The sequence below is a fragment of the Arvicanthis niloticus genome, chromosome X (assembly GCF_011762505.2).
Source record: "Arvicanthis niloticus isolate mArvNil1 chromosome X, mArvNil1.pat.X, whole genome shotgun sequence".
Classification (NCBI taxonomy): domain Eukaryota; kingdom Metazoa; phylum Chordata; class Mammalia; order Rodentia; family Muridae; genus Arvicanthis; species Arvicanthis niloticus.
Genome location: NC_047679.1, coordinates 62279850 through 62286224, shown reverse-complemented (window position 1 = coordinate 62286224; position 6375 = coordinate 62279850). Strand labels below are relative to the sequence as shown.

Here is a 6375-nt window from a genome sequence, read left to right as displayed (position 1 = left end):
CCCATAAATATGGGAGGCCTGGTAATCCTGTGAGGCCCAATAAGCATTAGTAGCCTGGTAATCATGCACAGTTTAAGAAGCATGGCAGTCTTAGAACCCAAGGACACCTGAAAAGCATGGAAGGCCTGGGAAGTGTAAAAAGTCTGGAAAAATCTTCTGAGACTTTGTCATACCTGGGAGGTCTGGAAAGATTTAGAGACCTGGAAATCTTAGGTGGTCTGGTAAGCATGAACAGCCTATAAGCATGGGGAGGCCTGGTAAGTATGGGATTCCCAGAACCCACAGAAGACCTGGAACTTAAGGAAGGACTGGCAAGGAAGGAAGGTCTTAGAAACATGGCAGGCCTGGTAAGCCTGAAAGGCCTGGAAAGGATGGTAAGTCTGAGAGGCCTGGAAGTGTCAGAAGGCCTGACAAAGATGAGAAGCATCTAGCATTTGGAGATCTAGTAAGCATAGAAGTCTTAGACCCCTAGAAAGACTGGAAAGTATGGGAGGCCTATGAAGGATGGAAGGTCTGATAAACATTGGAAACCTGGTATTCTTAAGAGACCTGGGGAGCTTAGGAGGCCTGGAATTCTTGAGTATCCTCTCAGGAATTGGGAGACCCAGTAATGATGGGAATTCTAGTACAACAACAACAAAAAAAAAAACCTTGAAAATATTGAACTAGTTAAGGATGTGAGGTCTAGATAAACAGGTGAGGCAGCTAAGCATAAGATGTGGGTGAAGCATGGGAGACTTGGTAAGCATGAGAGTCCTACTTGGCTTGTTAGGTCAGGTATACATAGGAAGGCTGGTTAGTGAGAGGTTTAGTATTCATGGACACTTTCAAAACCATGGAAAACCTAGAAACCACTTGAGGCCTAGTAGCCAAGTGAGGCCTAGTAATCATGTGAGGCCTGGTAAGCAACTGAGTGTTCTTAACCAAGGGAAGCCTGGAGAACATGGAAGGCCTTGTAACCAGCTAGATCCTAGTACCCTGATAGGCTGGTAAAGTATGAGAGGATTGGTAAGCACTGGAGATGTGATAAATATTTCAAGCTCCCTTAGCCTGGGAGGACTGAAAGCCTTTTTCAGTACTGGCATTCATGGAAGGTCAAGTAATGATGGGTAAGTGGAATATCCATATGAGACCTGGAGACATTTGGGCACTAATAACCATACATGAAGCCTAGTAACATTAGGAGGCATCATAAGCACATGAAGCCTAGTAACCAAGGGAAGTATGGTAAAGACCTTGAAAGGACAACTCTCGGCTTCATATAGAAAAGAAGCAAACAAACAAACAAACAAACAAAACAACTCAGGATAGCTAAAACAATCCCGAATTAAAAAGGAACTGCTAGGAACTCTATTCCCAGTACAGTTAGACTACCAAGATATAGTAGGAAAGACAGCATGACATTGGAGCAGAACCAACCACATTGATCGAGGGAACTATGTATAGGGACTTTAAAAGTTGGGTTAAATGAATTTTGTACCATATCGTGGTTATGAACCTATGAAGACCAAGGGTTGGAAGATTATGGCTTAAAAGTGATATGTTTGAGTATCATGCTGACCAGAGGAAGAGTTGTGACAGTGTCTACAATCATGTGAGAGTCCAGGCTCTGGAAATGGCAGTTGGAGGTTATCTTTATTATGTGAAGTGACTTGGGAAGACCTATCTATCCTGGGTGGCACTATTCCTTGACTCTGAGCTTGAACTCTACACAATGGAGAAAGTTAGCTGAGTGCTTGCATAAAGGTCAACTCTTTCTACTGTAGGTATGATGTGACAAGCTTCTTCAACCTCCTGCCATGGGAGCCTGGAGACTCAAAGTATTAAATAAAATAAACAATTGCCCCTAAAGTGCTTTCATAAGGTTTATTTTTTTTAAATCACAGCAACAAGAAAAAAAATCTAAGGCAGAGAAACTGAACAGGATACTATAAAACAGCTCATAAACTGATAGCCAGGTAGCATAAAGGTCTAGTTTTTATTTCTTAGTATTTACAGTTACATCTATAAACAAATACATTATGTAGGAACATATATTTATATGTAAATATATTGCATATATAATTCACTTGCTTATGGAGAATGACATGATAGTTAATTATAAAATAGATATCTGTTTGTGTGCCTGTATAGTTAGAGATACTAAGCAGTAAATGCTATCCAAACCCAAACTTGGCACTATTTGGTTACCTGAAAGCCTACACCAACAGTGACTAATCTCAATCATTCCTTTTTAACCAATGATTTATATCTTATTATATTAGCATAAAGAAAGCAATGGTTCACAACAGTTTCAGCAATGGAATAAATTTTATTTTGTCTCCATATTAGCTAGGGCCAAATCTAATTAACAAGCTTATTGAGATGTTTTCCTTCCAAATATAGTCTCTTATATCCGTTAGGACCTTGACAAAGTGTGGGACAGAAACTGAAGGAGGAGCCATTTATAGACCATACCACCTGGGTATCCATCCCATGTGCAGTCACCAAAGATAGACGCTGATAGCTGATATGGATGTCAAGAACTGCATGCTTATATGAGCCTGATATGGCTGTCTCCTTAGACATCTGCAAGAGTCTAACATACCCAGAGGCAGATGCTCACAGCTAACCATTGATCTGATCAAGGGTTCCCAATGGAGAAGTTAGAGAGAAGACTGAAGGAGCTGAAAGGGTTGGTGGCCCCATGAGGAGAGCAACAATACCAACCAGCCAGATCTCCCCAGGGTCTAAACCACCAGCCTAGGAACACATAGGGAGGGATCCATGACTCCAGCTATATATGTAGGGGAGGATGGCCCTGTCGGGCATAGGTGGGAGAGGAGATCTCTGATCCCATGAAGGCTGAAGACTGACTGGGGGGCAATTCGAGGGTGGGGAGATGGGAGTGGGGGCTAGGTGGGGGCACAACCTCATAGAAGCAGGAGGAGGGAGTATGGGATAAGGGGTTCCTGGGTGGTGGGGGGAATGGGGTAAGGGGATAAAATCTGAAATATAAATATAATTTCTAATAAAAAAAAAAGAAAATCAGAAGACTACCTTCATTTGATTTGGCTTGAAAAATACTCGGAAGTGAAAGTTTTCTCCAGAAATACATGGAAATAAGGTAATGATGAGAAGCAGTCACTTCTGGTGGTATTAGACTCACAAGAATTTTCAATTTGTTGTTGGTCTTCTTCACTGTATTCACGACACAGCCTTCAGATTAAATGAGCCATTCTATGTTTACAAAATGCTCATAGGGTCTAATGATTGACAAGATCACTTGTTTTCTGCATTTGCTAGGTTTACACACAGGAAATTGCCAAATATATACAAAGGGAAGGTTAGACCTTCACTATCCAATTTCATTACAATTTGTTCCTCAAGATATGCAAAGGTAATGATTTTATAACCCATTGTTTTACTGAATGTTACTTTCTCGTTGAAATCAAAACACACCAAAGTTAGTCTGAATAGGATATTTCATATATGTTTTAGGCAAGCAGTGGCATCACACCACTGATAACATTTCCTGAAAGTTATGCACTGGCTGGCAAAGGTGACATGTAAAGGAAAGCTAAGATTACAAGATGACCATTTCCAAGTGTATCTATCATCTTTGGGGATTATTTTGCTGCACCTCATGGTACATTCTTCGAGTTCTTCATTGATGATCCAATTGTTGTTTGTTCTTGTGCTTGTAGCAAAGTCAGCCACTGTTGTTTATAAATGGGTGACAACCATTCCAAAGGTATTAGACGATCTTGTTCAAGGATGCTTGTGGAGGCCAACTCACAGATGATGTGCTGAAACCTCAGCTTTTAAAACACTGGTTGAAATATTAGTCCTTCTTCACTTTTAAGAAAACTGATGTCATCAATACATCCCATGTAGGTGAAAAGCCAGTTGTTGGTATGATCTAAAAGCTCTTTCATGGGTCCATTCCAGCATGTATTAAGATAAAAGAACATCCATTCTTCAGTGTGGTATATACATATCAATCTCCTTTGCATCACTAGTAAGTCAGAAGAACATCCAAGAAGATACATCCACTTCATATCTACTTCCTTGTAAAAGTGCCACACTTGGATGTATCATCAAATTGTAAAGAAGCCATTCAAAGCATCTGGTCTTTACAGCTTTTAATCTATAGGTTTCTGTTGCCATATAATAGGAGCATACAGTGTTCATATTGATGGTTGTCTTCATGGTCTCCTCACACTGCCGAATTACTCTATCCACCTAAAGCAGGCATGCTGCTGCCAAAACGTGAGGAACTTCCAGAGGTGTTAGTGACAAATCTTCGTCCATGTACAAAGAACCAAACACAAAGTGCAGAGATCTGGCATCAGTATCCTCATTCTTAATGACCAGTTTAATAACATTGTGTGATTCCTCCAAGTACCTTTGAGCATGTTAGCAAAGTAGCCTGACTGACATAAAAATACTTTGTGTAAACACCATGTTCTTCAGCGAGCACAGATTTTAATGTCGCTGTCATTCCCATTCAAAAATAAATTTTCATAAGCATAATTGGATGAGATCTTAGCCCTTTTCCTGTAGATGTAGTTGAGAACTTTATGTAGATTCATTCCCTGGTTTTGAGGTCCATGGATGCCAGAGCTTGGTGCCAAATTCTCCTATTTGCTCAGTTTTCGCTTGCAATTGCCAGACAGGCAACTGGGGCCAGCTGTGGCTTCTTCTGGCTATGGCTCTACTGGACTGGAATCCCTGCATCTCAAGACCCTGTTGGTTAATAGCCCCATTGATGAAACTTGCTAGAACAGACTCTCGCAGAGGCTCCCTGGTCCTAGCATTGCTGTACTCTGCCAATCCTGCCTAGTCTCACTGGATTTTTCTACGTAATAAAAATGTTGCATTCCTTAACTTGTTTGCTTTTAGTCATACCGAGATGACATCACTAGAATAATCTGTGAGAACAGTGAAGATCTTACCACACTAAATGTTATTGGGAACTATGATCCCAACTGTGTCAGTATCAATATTGGCTTGTTGTAACATAAGCTTTCACCCCACTCAAGGGCCACTTCTTTTTAATTGATCTTTCTTCTCTAACAGCTTCCCAGAAATGCTTAAGTTGTGAAAGCATTTGTTCTCTCAGAAACATATTAATTATATAATCATTAATATAAATATCTCACCTATGGGGAAAATTAAACCAGAGATAGGACAGAAAAGCTGGTGGGGATGAGGGGTTAACTATAAAAGCTAACGATATACTTTAAAAGCCACATGGAAACTTCTGCTTTGTTCAAAAAAGTCTCAAAAACAGATTTAGCAGGTAGATGGCCTGTATGTCTTCATAATGCTGCTTCTGAAATCCAAGCAAAAGAAATCCCAATGTCAGCTATGAGATAGTGCCATATGATTTTTTATTCAGGAAGTCCCTAGAAATCTCAAATATAATCCAAGTTCTTTCCACTCTTTCTGTTTGCCCAACATAACTATCTGATAAGACCCTGCTTCAAAAGACAACCCACAGTTTGATTGAAAAATATAGAAGAATTAAGTTTCAATGGAGCTGAAATCTTCCTTCCAGATAGTTAGCTTTCATAGTACTGGACTGTGCTATGCAAGATGTTGGCAGAGTAATGCCATCAGCAGTATTACCCAGATATGAACCTTATGATGTGCAATACAGATCTGCCTGCAAACAAATGATGTGCCTACCTACACAATAGTGATGTGACTGTTATAGGGGTAGCCAGTGTGTCTCTGTATTTGAGGCCAATTCCACAAGAGGATAGAAAATGTCTTTGGCCCTAGGCAGAACTCACTACTGTTGTTTATATAAACTGTCACAGTGTCAAGCTCACTTGTAAGGATCTATATTGATAACCATGGGGAAATACTACTTTCAGAGAAGTCCTTTTTGCAGTAAACAGCAGTAAAGAACAATATGCATAACTGGTCATCAAAGCACGATAACAAGAGATGGTTGAATGTTATTAATGTCTTGTGTAGGCATGAACCCTCATGAATTCTCACAGAAGAAAGGAGCTGAAAGAATATAAAAGCTGGACAAAGGCTATGAAATCTGTTTTTTTCACTACAGGACAACTATGAGTTCACAACCTGTGAGTATATACAAAGTCTACACATGACTCAAAGCCTCTCCACAATAAATCATGGGCCAGAAAGGGACCCATTCAGCTTTCCCCTCCTTTGGTGAAATATTAACTACTGCTGGGTTCTGAGAGAGAAAGAGAGTCATTATCTTCCATATATCCATTGAGCCTTGCTTTGCATCTGGTCTCTAAGAGAGAGTTTCTAACTCATGACCCTACAGATAATCCTGGTTAAACTCTAGCGTTCACAAACACAAAGAAACTAAACCAATGTCTGAAATAGGTCTAGGGGTAGAAAAGGGTT

At 40.2% G+C, this 6375-nt stretch overlaps 1 pseudogene; it reads right to left on the bottom strand.

Annotated features, from left to right (window-relative positions):
* Nucleotides 1-3261: 3261 nt before the first annotated feature.
* On the bottom strand, nucleotides 3262-4748 carry LOC117694818 (germ cell-less protein-like 2; annotated as a pseudogene).
* Nucleotides 4749-6375: the final 1627 nt, after the last annotated feature.